Source organism: Mauremys reevesii, linkage group 1 (assembly GCF_016161935.1).
Source record: "Mauremys reevesii isolate NIE-2019 linkage group 1, ASM1616193v1, whole genome shotgun sequence".
NCBI classification, from domain to species: Eukaryota; Metazoa; Chordata; order Testudines; family Geoemydidae; genus Mauremys; species Mauremys reevesii.
Genome location: NC_052623.1, coordinates 338,325,364 through 338,339,139, shown reverse-complemented (window position 1 = coordinate 338,339,139; position 13,776 = coordinate 338,325,364). Strand labels below are relative to the sequence as shown.

At 44.6% G+C, this 13,776-nt stretch overlaps 1 long non-coding RNA gene across 3 annotated transcripts in view; it reads right to left on the bottom strand.

Annotated features, from left to right (window-relative positions):
* Nucleotides 1–393: 393 nt before the first annotated feature.
* Nucleotides 394–13,776, bottom strand: part of LOC120384951 — a 34,560-nt gene continuing 21,177 nt past the window's right edge. For 2 of the 3 annotated variants that reach the window (XR_005589182.1, XR_005589183.1), the window contains exon 4: nucleotides 394–1,193. This is a non-coding gene — a long non-coding RNA (uncharacterized LOC120384951). Of the gene's footprint in view, nucleotides 1,194–3,780; nucleotides 4,700–13,776 lie in introns of those variants that run through there. The other variant, XR_005589184.1, reaches the window with a different exon arrangement.

The window sequence follows — 13,776 nt, the reverse complement described above, 5'->3', positions numbered from 1 at the left end:
GGCGGCTCCAGGCCCCAGCACGCCAAGCGCGTGCTGAGGCGGCATGCTGCGGGGGACGCTCTGCTGGTCGCCGGGAGGGCGGCAGGCGGCTCCAGTGGACCTCCCGCAGGGATGCCTGCGGCGGGTCCACTGGTCCCGCGGCTTCGGTGGACCTCCCGCAGGCACGCCTGCGGGACGTCCACCAAAGCCACGGGACCAGCGGACCGTGGCACCAGTGGACCCTCCGCAGGCACGCCTGTGGGAGGTCCACTGGAGCCGCCTGCCTCCCTCCCAGCGACCGGCAGAGCACCCCCCGCGGCACGCCGCCGTGCTTGGGGCAGCGAAATGTCTAGGGCCGCCCCTGATTCTAGTCTTTCCACTTAGAAAAAACAACATCAATAAATACTTGTTTCCCATTCCTTTCACCCTTTTGCAAGGAATTGCCTGAAAAGCGTCCGCAAACGAAGCAATAAACCGCATTTTCATTAACAGAATATTCAATCCATGTGTGACCTTTGTAGTAGTTCTCTGAGAATCTATCCTCTTTTTATCAGCAGAGTAGGTATTTAGCTTTGGTTGAACAGGATTGTCACTTTTTTGTTTTACTTAGGTCACTAACAGGAGATAGTACGACACAGATTTTTTTTTTTTATTTTGTTATCAGAAATGCTTGAAGTAAATTTTGAATCTTGGGACTGAGGTTAGTGTTCAGTTAACTGCATTTCTTTCTCAGCTGCCATGGAATCTTGCAGGGGCAGTTTATTTTCACTTGTCACATTCTCAGTTCATGTTTTCTTATGAAAATAACAGTCCAGAATGCACTGAACACCTCTCTTTCTTCCAACATCCATGTCTGAATGTCTGTCTAAAACAGTGTTGTTGAACAGGCAAGCCACGAGCCACTTTTGGCTCACAGAAGGTCTTGATGTGGCTGACACCCATTGTAGCCAAAGCAATGTTCTCCTTGACTCCACACACAATTCTCCTGATGTCATAGATATAATGACTCGGAGTTGTGCTGATGTGTCACTTGCTACTTCATATGAGTGTCAAACTATTTTTTTAATCACTCAGTTATCTGGCCTCTTCCTTGCCGCACAGTTGTTAGTAGAAAGCTTTTACAAGTTGTTGCTTAATAAGCTAGAAACAATGGATGTTTGTAGTTGGAATTCATGCAAAGTTTAGCAAAACTGCAGCTTCTTGTGCAGACCCTCCTGCAAAAAAGCAGAATTACAAACAAAAAGTTGAAAAATCTCATTGTTTTCAATCACGTTCAGAAAATCAGTTTGCTGTCATCAATAAATGCAGACAAACTTTTTGCTTTCTGTGCAGAAAAGCAGGTGACTACAAACAGCATTTTAATCTGATACACTTAGAATTTGACAAGAAATTTCTGTTGAATTCTACTAATTCTCCAGTAATGCCATTAACTTCAGGCAAAAATCACACTTTTCCTATTTGTCACAAAACCAGCACGAATCACTTAATTGCACATAAGTGATTATGCGCAATTAAGTGATTTAGTAACCAGATAATATTTTTTTCTGGCACTTTGAGCGAGTGCTAGAACCTTAGGGGGAGGAGGACTGTTCACCCTCCCAGCCCCTTTCCCCCACAGTGGCTCTACTGACAAACTCCCCAGTGTAGACACAGCTATGCCAAAAGAAGAGAGTTTCTGTCAGCGTAGCTAACATGATTCAGGGAGATGGTGTTCCAATATTGACAGAACTCCTCCTTATGTCTCTGTACACTGCAGCTACACTAGGGAGCTGTGATTGCATAGTCTCTGTAGAGTAGACCCAGTCTTGGCCTGGTGCATACGGCTTAAGAAAGGGATAAAATTATCTAGGTTCTATGCGTGGCTCCGCCACATATTGCCCGTAGGACTTAGGCTGATATTTTCAAAATAGGTGCTCAGAATATGGATTTTTGTGTCTAAATTTAGCCATCCAAGTTTGAAAATGTCCTGATCTCCATTTCCCAATCCGTAAAGTAGGTTTAATGATACTTCCCTACTTCATAGAGTTGTTGTGAGCCTTCATGAATTGTTTGTAGTGTGCCTCAGGTACTTTGAAGTCCAGTGCCATTTATTTCAGTGGGGCCAGGTCTTCACCCCTTTATGGTCACCAGAAATGGTTTTCCTATTACTGATGCGTGATGGGTCACAGAGACAGACATGGGTGTGTGTACTATAGTCAGCATAAAGGATTTTCAAGTGTATCTTCATCCTTGCTTCCCTACTTCCCCGACTTAATCCAAATATCTCTAGTTACTGAGGTTCAGCACACCTGGGTAGATGACTCTTCGTTGCAGAGTGAAATGATTGGCTTTGAGTAGCATTATAGAAATACAAGCCATGTATCATCTATTTTTAAACTTTGCTTTATATATTCCCTTAAGGCTTCCAGAAAATGGTCAGTGGAATTCTTGATGGATGAGAAAAATGACTAAGATGAAGTATTTGATAAAGTGCTTGAAAAATTTAAATCTCACTTTCCTTTGAAACTGACAAGGGAGGAGTACTCAGTGTTTCGTAACTAATGATTTAAGCTCTCTCATTAATAACTTGTTTGCGATACCCGTTATGAGATCTCTTTAACTGAACATTTTTTGCATGTTCTTGTCAAGCCGTCTGTTGCCCTTGGCTTACTTCACAGCAATAAAACTTAACTGAGTTTTTATTTTTCACCCTACCGTTAGTACCCTTATTCTCCTGATGCAGGTTATGAGTCTTACTACAGCCCTTTTGATCATGATGCCAGGATTATTGACAAGATGTCAAAAGAGAGGTTATCACCAGGGCTTTTCGCAGCTCTGGTATTGATTATGTGCCCTAAGAACAAAGAGGCAGCATCATAATCATTTTAATTCCCAAATGAACAGGTCATAGGTTCCTGTTCAATGGAAGAATGGGAACTTTTGAGCAGCTCATAAAAGAGTAAATATATGCATATATTTACAAGATGCAAAGTGTTCTTGAACAATTATTTGTGACATTTCCAACAAGCAGTTTTATGTGGATACTGTTTGATTGATCAGAGCTCCTGAAATATCACATTGAATGGTTCTAATTTGCATCACATTCCTTTAAAATCAATAAGTTCTAATAATTCTTATTTCTCTTTTTAAAGATCCAGACTAACACGGCCACCCCTCTGATATTGGAATTATAAAGTTATTTGTCACCAACCACTGTGACACTCTGCATTGCTGTCTCATAATATCTGTCAGTGTCCATCTGTAATAACAAAACCTTTCCTGGCAGTTTAATGCAGAGAAGGGAATGTAAAATGGACCCAGATTTTGAACATGCTGAGAGTTAGAAAGTGTTTGGACCCAGGGTATTGGCTCAGGACCTTCTCCAGTTTACTGGTTACCAACAGGAGCTGGTAGCATATGAATCTCCTGCCTCTTGACCCCATCTTCTTTTTGGTCACAGGAAACAGGAGAGAAAAAAATCTCCCAGGATCCTTTCTCCTTGTCTCTGTGTAAGGGAAGATCTCTGATGGTTCCTGCTTCTCTGGCCTCTGTGGCAAATGGGAAGAAGAAATTCCTTCACCTGTTTTTGAGAATGGCACAACTAAGAACCCAGAGATGGATGGATGAGAAAACTGAAGACTGCAGCCAGAAAGACACCACTGGCACAGGTCTAGGTAATGCCAAATGCCACTTGAATACATTGTAGTAGGTGGCAATATACTAAGTGCTCCATATAGAAACTCTTGCACTTCCTTAACTATAATTCCGTCAGTTAAACAACTGTAAAATTCTTAAATCTTTATTGTTTTGGTACAAAAATCATATTTTAGATCCAATTTTTGATGGCGTGCATTTATTATAGCAAAATATGGTATAGCCAGCACTAAGCCCTGCTACATCAAATCACAGCTGAAGAAGTAGCATTCCATGCATTCTGTAGGAGATTAATACTTTGCATTTCTAAGCCTCTTCCTTCTCAAAGTGCTTTACAAACTACTAAGCTGCACTCTGTTTCATCTATTGATCTATCATAGCTATTTCTAAAAGACAGGTAACGATTATTAGTTATTCCTCTTAACATTGCAGAAGAAGAGAGTCTGGCAGGACTGACTTTTAAAAAATGATTAAGGAGGTAACTATGTACAGTATATCTTGACTAAGAGATAACCAAGGCATTAAATGATAATGTCTGCAAACACTTAAAGGGTGTAAGAAGTAAGGAATGTGAAGTATTTGGGGTGATCAGTGGGCAATGAATGGGAATAACAGGATGGAATTAAGACAGGGAGAATTTAGGCTGCCCATTATGGAAAACAACCTGTGTTTCACTCAGTGAAACCTTACTAGAGAAGTGATGGAAGCCACATTGCTTGGGACATTTAAAACTTCTACCAAGTGGTGTCAGCAGCAAGAAGGGCCGGGTTCATATCTAGGGGGTCCTCTTTACTATACAAAATAGAATCAGCTCAAGCCCCAGTCAGTAATCTGGGAAAACTACAGACCACCTATGTGCACCTCCAAGAGGCAATGCTTCAAGCATAAAATCTGTGTATTACAAAAAAACAGGGGTCAGCAAGGTCTCCGTACATGGATACAAGTGTCCGTGGTAAAAACGTTGAGGTCCGTGGTAATTTTTCAAAAAATGAAGTCACTGAATGACAAACCCCTCCTCCCCCAATGTCCCTCAGTAAATACGGTAATTTTGTCACATGTCCATCACTCAACATGGTGGTGCCGACCCCTGCAAAAGAAAACTTGTATTAAAAAGCAAAGTCAACCCAGCATTTCTTTATGAAAACACCACAACCATGATTCAAAAGCATATAACCATAGGAAACACCCACCCCACAGTACACTGGGCAGGGTCCTTTGCCTCAGTTTCCCTCCTTGTGGTGCAAAAGTCTGATGAATTAATGTCCCTTTAACATGCCACTCCCCTTTCCCTCCACTGCACCCCAATCACAGTTGGTTGTTCTGGGTCAGCAAAGACCCAGAGTTCAGAGGTGCATTGACGTGGATTGACCTCCCAGCCCTGAGCAATTGAGCAATGTTTCTGCAACTGCTGCATACCTCTGCAACTGGATTATTGCTGCTGCTGCTGCTATCTCTGCCACTGCCTGCCCCTGCAGCTGTTGTTATCTCTGCTGCTGCTGCCCACTCACTGCCACTTCTGCAGTGCTGTGTTCTGAGGTCTCACTGCATATCCCAGCTCTTAGTAATTTCAGCACTTGGTCATGCACTGCGTAGTAGGGAACCTCACTGCTAGCGCATCTTCTGCATTGTCTTTCATTGCAACGCTGTACCCACACCAGGTCTAAGGCTTAGTCCCTGGACCTGCTTATCAGTGAGTCAGCTTTGGCAATTGCTGAACAGAAACAATGGTTTCTCAATTGACTCTAAGCAGCTCTGTCTTTAAACACTAGGAAGGGGAGAGTCAAATGATGTCTCGGACACCTTAAGCAGCATCCACACCTCCACATGGGAACACTGAACACGAACACTCACTACTCTTTCTTTCTTTCTTTCTTTCCTTTCTTTCACACAGATTTGGCATCCCTACCCCTGCTTAACAAGTGAGGTTCAGTTCCAGGTGACCCTCTCAATCAGCACATGCTAAATACAGTTCTGCTGCCCTTTACTCCTACAATAAGGATAATAATATTTCACTATCCCTGCTTTCAAATTTAATTTTTTTTTATTAAAGCTAATGTTACATTTATATAATACACAGGTTAAGGAAAGAGTGTCTGTACATCTGGGTGTCGCACTTAGATTATCCAAAAGTACAAAATCTGGTTTAAACGTCATAAAATACATATAGTACATAATCTGTAATAACCCAAATTTAGGTGAATAAATTTAACGATACAGTTTAGATATCAGAATCTGAATACTCGGATACATCACTCATGAAAAGTTATACAGAGAGCTGGTTTTAAAATGTAAATATAAAAATGAGTGTAGACTGTCCCTCAGTAATTGAGCATTTAGAATAGCTTGTTCTTTAGTAGATATAATTCATTAGAGAAGTATTTCAGTTACTTTCCAATTTCGCTTCTGACTGGCACTCCAGCTCATCTCTCCTGGTATTGTTGATGTCTGGTGATGTGTTCTAGGTCAGTGGTTCTCAAAGCTGGTCCACCGCTTTTTCAGGGAAAGCCTCTGGCAGGCCAGGCTGGTTTGTTTACCTGCAGCATCCGCAGGTTCGGCCAATCGTGGCTCCCCCTGGCCAGTGGTTCACTGCTCCAGGCCAATAGGGGCTACGGGAAGCGGTGCGGGCCAAGGGATGTGCTGGCTGCCGCTTCCCACAGCCCCCATTGGCCTGCAGCGGCGAACCGTGGCCAGTGGGAGCCACGATTGGCCGAACCTGCAGACACTGCAGGTAAACAAACCAGCCCAGCCCGGCCCGCCAGGGGCTTTCCCTGAACAAGCAGCAGACCAGCTTTGAGAACCACTGTTCTAGGTAGATGTCCCTTGACCATCTGATGGCGTCCGACACCATAAGCGTAGGACTGACCGATTCCGCATTCTTGCAACAGTCGCTCCTTACTGGGGTCCCATGTGCCCAGGGCTCCAATGATCAGTGCGTGAGTTTGAACCTGGTAACCCCTAGCTTTCAAGGTGTCGACCAGAGGGGAGTATTTCTCCAGCTTTCAAGACTGGGTGTCACAGAAAGCCAGGGTCCTGTTTTCAAAGGGAACTATGATGTACATCATGAGGGTCTTCTTCTGGTCCTTGGTGATGATGATGTCTGGTCGCAGTTGGCTGTCCGTTCCGGGGATGCTGGAGGTCACGGTCACCTTCCCTGTGGGTGACGAGATGGCTCTGACTGGGTGATCTTGAATGGCATTGTGGTGCAGCTGCCAGGCTCTGGAATGGGGCTTGCAGCTACACAAGACGTGGGGTAGCATCTCCTTGGCATATCTACACTTCCTGCACCGCTTGTCCCGATTCCAGTGGCAGAAGGATCCGTTCAGTGGGACACAGTTGAGCTGGGCCCTGTGGATGAACCTTCAGTTGGCAAATCAGGTGAAGCTGTCCCTGGGGAGGAAGTGGTTGCTGGCGTCCCACTTTCACGTCACCTTGAAGGCCTCACCCTGGTCCAGCTTCAATTTCAGGTTTTCTACATACTGCCAGCAGATGGAATCCTTCAAGGTCCTCTCCAGCATAGTTCTAGCTCTTGGAGTGATGATTGTGTGCTCCATGTTCTTCACCTGTGGCCAGGGGCGGCTCCAGGCACTAGCATGCCAAGCGCGTGCCTGGGGCGGCAAGCCACGGAGGGCGCTCTGCCGGTTGCCGCTAGGGCGGCAGGCAGGTTGCCTTCGGCGGCATGCCTGCGGAGGGTCCGCTGGTCCTGCAGATTTGGCGGACCTCCCGCAGGCATGCCGCCGAATCCGCGGGACCAGGGACCTCCTGCAGACAAGCCACCAAAGGCAGCCTGCCTGCCGTGCTTGGGGTGGCAAAATACCTAGAGCCACCCCTGCCTGTGGCACTAGGACTCCCAGCTCCTGGTGTTTCTTGCACCATGTCCAGCAGCAGCCAGTATGCTTCTCCAGTCATCACGTAGCATTGCAGGCATGAATCCAAAGCGAAGCAAAGTCTCCCCCGTCTCTTCCAAATTCACCTTCCTGGGAGCCGCTCAGGTAGGTGGTGACATCTTGGTTGGAGGAGATCCTTTTGCAATTTGCTTCTTGATGACATTCTGCATAGCATTGTCCACGATGTTCCTAACCATGGCATCCGGGCATATCAGAAGGCGTAAGGTGTGAGTGATCACTGCAATGTCGCAAAGATCACCCATATGAGGGACGCTGGCACTGCCCTGCCTATGCGAGATGTACACCAGTTCATTGCTGGCTCTCTGGGGAAGAAACATCCACTTCTTCACCAGTTGCCTGGTGATGTTGTCTGCCTTGTTAAGAGGTACCTTCGCCATGACAGTTCCCCTCAGGACGAATGAAATACAAGGGTGAATTGTAACCCAAACCCAGCCAAAATTGATCACTTTGGCAAAGCAGCTCCATCTGCTGAACGTGGAGGCAGAGCAGGCATTTCTATGCAAATACAATGTGCTCCTGAATTTCCCCCTCCCCCAGTTCATCGCTAGATTGCAGGGGTGAGCTTATTCAGACTCTGCTTACACTAGACTGGACAACACACTAGAGGGCAGAGAGTAATGGAGCCATGAGCAATAGGCATCCTGGAAGGCATTCTCCCATCTGATATGGCCATTTTATGCTGCTGCAGCAGCAGCAGCAAAGAGACATGAGGGCCCCCAATCCAGCCAGGAGAGAATTGTGTAGGTTCAGCTTACAATGCTCTCTGAGCTCCTCACTGCAAGCCTTGGCACAAGGGGAATGTTAGAGGTAGGGTAGGGATGGGGCCACAGTGGGATCCATAGGCAGCTTGAGAAAGGCTTCCATAACTTTGGACTGTCTGAGGTACTCCAGAGCCACTCAGAACTGGGAATGCACAAACGTGGCTTGAAGCCACCTTAGTTTCCCTCCACCTGAGCTGTGAATTCCATGCTGTGCTTCTTGGAGGCACAACACAAAATCTCACCCTGCAAGTTTATACAGGAAAAACTTTGTCAAGACAAACATGACTGTTCTTTTTGATAGAATTACAGAATTCTGAGGGAAGATGGCTGAGGTAATATATTTAGATTTTGGCAAAGCATTTAAGGCTGAGTCACATGGAATCATAATTGATAAATTAACAGAAATAGACTGTCATGCTGATTGAAAACAAGTTAAAAGACCTTAAGCAAAGGTTGATGATAAAGGATAAGATACTGTGGAGAAGAGTCTAGCGAGGCATGCCTGATCATCTCTGTATATTATTTAATTTTGAATTTTGTTTATTTTAGGTTTATCATTTATAAATGATTTAAATTATCTTATAAATGTTCCGTGTGCTCCAAAATACAGACCATGAAAACATGCTTTTAGTAATCTATACTTGCACGTGTATTTTTCACATACCAAAGCCAGATAAAATAGATCAGTGTAATACTTGCAATTCATTGTCTTCTTATGCTTTAAACTTTAATAACATTTCCTGTAGGGAAAACAGAGAGAGACCTCACGTTCTAAAGAGCTGAGCTGGGTTCTTGGCTCCATCCACAAGCTGCCTGTTTCATAGTGCATAGACTTTGTATTAGCTTTGTGTGAATTTCACCCAAACTATCTAATCTCCTCCAACCTATCTGCAAGTATGAAATTAGTGGGACACTCCTGAGAACTGAGGGTTTTTCTACAATAAGATTAAGCACTCAAGTCATATCCAGTATTAGGTCTTAGATAGAAAAAAGGGGGAAAGAATCAAATGTGATCTCACTATTTTGTGATATTTCCTGTGAAGTTTTGCAGGATCTATACGCTGAGAAATTCTTTTTTGTACTTGTGCATGTGGGAAGAATTTAGGGCCAGTGAGGAATCTGAACTGACAGCATCTGCAAGTTGAAGTCCTCTAGATGTCCACAGAAGGTATGAGCCTTAACACCACAAGCTTCAGCACCTTTCCCTGTCAACCAACCCTGACCTCGAGGGACCACTTCTTTGGGGAAGAGGATAATACCATAGCCTGAGTGTTCTGATTGCCAGGCATAAATTAGCCCCAGTTGTGGGTTGGGGAGGGTTCTCATGGGACCAATTGGGAATTGGGACTGAGACCACCAAACAGCTATCAGAAGGCAACAAAATTTGGTTGCTACCCTTTCAGACTGGAATCAGCCCAATGGGTTACAGAAGAAAAGCCTGATATCTCTTCACTATTCCTGTTAGCTATCCAGTTCCCCAGTGACAGGGTTCTAATAGCATACAGAGTTATTAACGAAAATGACATGTTGGCAGATTTAGTTTGTTCATTCATTAGATTTAGCTGCCACATTTAAAAATAAACCTGAGTCTCCTAACTGGGATCTGTTCGTTTACATAATCACTGCTGTGACCCAGAGGCGATAATGGAATTTTAATAGATCAGAACAACGTACTCAGCATTCTTTGAAGGCTAGAGAGGAGTACTGGGAGCTGTCTACAAATGATCTAAAGATCCCTCTCCTAGCAATAATGAACTAACATAAACAATGGAGAGAGAATGCTATGACATTCTTTTGTCAAGGAGCAATATCATAATAGAGGCTAAAGTGAAGGTTAATTATGTTGTTAAAGCTACCAAAGGGAATTAGACTTCCCAGCTGTTTGCAAATCAAAATAGCAACATCTTCTTAGACCGGAGGTTTTCCCTGCAACACTTTATCTTCACACAGGTCATGTTCTTAACCGTGATGGCACCAGATACATTTGGCTTTAAAAATTCTTGGTTGGCTAGGATGTATACTGTGAAGAAAGTAGGCCATGTAAAATAGATGAAGAATATAGCACTGGTGACACGTGACAGCAACAGTGGATTTCCTTATGTAAGATCATTGGACTCCTGCGATACTTCCTATTGCTTGTTACATCCACATTAATACCAAACTGAGAGTCAGACCTTTCAGTCTTTACTCAGGCAAGGAAACGAAAGGGCTAAGTTTTCAAAAGTGACTGGTGATTTTGATTGCCTCATTTTTAGGTACTAAACTGATGGCACCATAAAGGGGCCTGATTCTCAGAGTTGGACCCCTCAAAATTGACACCCCAATTTAAAATCAGAGGGTTTAAGGCCAGAATGGATCACCTGACATTTTATCTGACCTCCTGTATATCACAGGTTATCAGCATTACCCAGTCACCACTCACACTGCCCAACAACCAGAATCCAACCAAAGTTTTACATCCCACAGGAGACTAAACTATTGTGTGCCATGTGTAGAATACGAGGTACCAAGATGCGCCAATGCCTGAGGCCCCTGCAATGGCAGGGAATTGATTTAGTGAGATATATCCAGATTATCCTGTTAAATGACTGGCACCCCATGCTGCAGAGGAAGGCGAAAAAAACCCAAAGTCACTGCCAATCTGATCTGGGGGGAAATTCCCAACCTCACTTATGGTGATCAATTAGACCCTGAGCATGTGAGCAAGAACCAGCCAGCCAAGCACCCAAGAGAGAGAGAATGATCAGTGCCGCTTCCAAGCCCTGAGCACACCCTGTCCAGGGTCCCATGTCCAGCTGCAGTCCTCCCTGATGCTTCAGTGGAAGGGGACAAAAAACAAAAAACCACAGACTAAATGGGGGTAGGAGAGGGAATCCCTTCCTGATCCCTGCAGGTAACCAGCTAAAACTCTGAAGCATGAGATTTTAATCCCTCCACCCCACCCACCCCCGCATAACAAGAAACCCTGCCATACAATCCCAATGATAATTTACTGGTCACTTTTGAAAATTAAGGCTAATAGAACTACTTGCACGAGTCAGGTCTCTAGACTCTGACCCTAATACTTCATGGAAATGTCACCGTAGCCTCTCTGCTAACTGAAAGTCATTTAAGATATGAGATAAAAGAAGAGACTGAACTCTTTACTTAATGCTAAATCTGCCCTCCAATACGAGTGTGCAGTTCTCCTGGGGGATTTAACTGGCACCGAGACTGAAGGATTGTTGATGGCAGGAAAGTTGCATGTACATATCAGAACAGAATTTAGCCTTTAGTGTTTTGCACCTTAATGTTTTCAGTCAGTACCAAACAATTATGTTTGACAAGCTGAGACAACAGAGTGGGCCAGCTGTGCTTTTTGAATGATACATCATACTGGCAAGGGTTTCATTCATCACAGATCTGTGACCAAAATCTTCACTTAGTCGGTTATATATCCAATACAGGCAGCAGCACCCTTACCCACCGCCCACCCATATAGGGGAAAAGATAACCTCATTATACAATATAAACCTAGCAAGAAACCTACCTGCTTAATTATTTAACCTTCTGTCCCCCTTAAGCCTAAAACATTAACATTGAATGTTAACATTTAAACCTCAGGACCACGTACTGGCCTCAATCCATAGTGCAACTCCCATTGATATCAGAGTCAATATGTGCATATGGATCCAGGACAAACCGATATGTCACTTTAGATAGGTGGTTCTTGTGGGCTGCATTCACACAATACATATACTATCTGTACGGCACTGAGGATGTCACATGGGCTGCAGCTGTGTGCTGATTGGGTCGCAAGCGACCCAGAGGCCACAAGTTAAGAACAACTGCTTTAGATCTACATTTAGCAAGAAAATGCTGTGGTGGGAGTAATTTCAAAATAAGGATTGCAGGAACTGTTACCAAGAGTCAGAAGCATCAAGGGATCCTGGTACTTAACAACAATATCACTAGTCCAGCTACACCACCCTGCCCTGTAATTTTCTGTTAAATAGCTTAGTGATCTGTCCCAGATATAAAAGTCTAGAGGGCTACATTATTTTCCATTTCCAGTGGCAATGAAGATTTTTTTAAAATAATATAAACATGGATCTCAGAAGAGCTAAGCAAAGTATTCATAGCAAATAAGTTATTTGACTATAATTTAGCTTCCCATTCTGTTCAGCTACAAAGGCTGGCTCTTTAGCTCAAGCTGTAGTGACTACAGTTCTGGAAGTCCCACGTTCAATTCCTGGTAAGTCAGTCAAGCTGGCAGTGAGCCCATAAATATCTTCCAATATTCTCAACTTTACTATGACTAATTCTGGTCTGTGATTGTTTTGCACACAGTTCTATGTAAGGATTTGTCTACACAGGAAATTCTACCAATATACATAAGGCGTGAATTTAAACCAATTATAGTCATACTGGTATAACCCCCTGTGTGGATATTCTTATTATGGTATAAGAGGGCCTTTTTTTGGTTTAGTTTATGTTGATAAGGGATTTAAGTTAAATAACTTCATTTTAAAATGCCACTCATACTGAAATAGTGTCCGCAAGGGGTTTACACTATATTGGTTTTACTCTACCTGTATAATTGCACCAGTATAACTACATCAGTTTAACTATACCAGTATAATTGTACCTGTATTACTGGTAAAACTTTTCTATGAAGAGCAGCCCTTAGTGATATTCAAATTTTGAGCTACTTCAGTTAGTTTTGATTGGACACACACATCCCAGGTTATTGCTTTTGTTGCCTGAATGGATAAATGCAGTGCACGATATCATGCTTCTGGAGTAAATACTCACATGTACAAATTCAAAGTTATCAAATTCAAATATTCTCTTATATTCATGGGTGGCAGGTGAACCCTCCCCTTCGGGAAGGCTAACCCACCGGCCCCACACCTTTTCCACCCCCACTGTGGCCATAGAAGCCCCAAGGCCCACCCACCCCAGCGGCCTGCCCCAGCCACACCATTCTCTCTTATCTCCCCACCGGTTTTCATTCTTTTTCTTCATCCTCCCCCTATATTATAAGTAATGGGAAGTAAATGAAAATAAAGTGAGGTACCTTGATTGAGGCAGGGGTTGGGGTGAAGGAGGTGGTCTGGGGGTTGGGCTCTGGGAGGGAGTTTGGTTGCTGGGTGTGGGCCCTGGGCTGGGGCAGGGGATTGGGGTATGGGGGGGGTGAGGGGTGCAGGCTCTGGGCTGGGGCAGGGGGGTTGGATGTGGGTGGGGTGAGGGATCAGGCTCTGGGAGGAAGTTTGGGTGAGGGGTGTGGGCTCTGGGCTGGGGTAGGGGGTTGGGGTGCAGGAGGGGGGCAGGGGAGCGGTGCTTACCTCAAGCAGCGCGGCTCCTAAAGTGACTGGCACACACCCCTCTGGCAGTGGCTCCTAGGCAGTGAGGGAGGCAGGGGGTCTCCATGCACTGCTGACCACAGGCGCTGCCCTCCCCCCCCGCAGCTCCCATTGGCCACAGTTCCCGGCCAATGAGAGCTGCAGAGTCGGTGC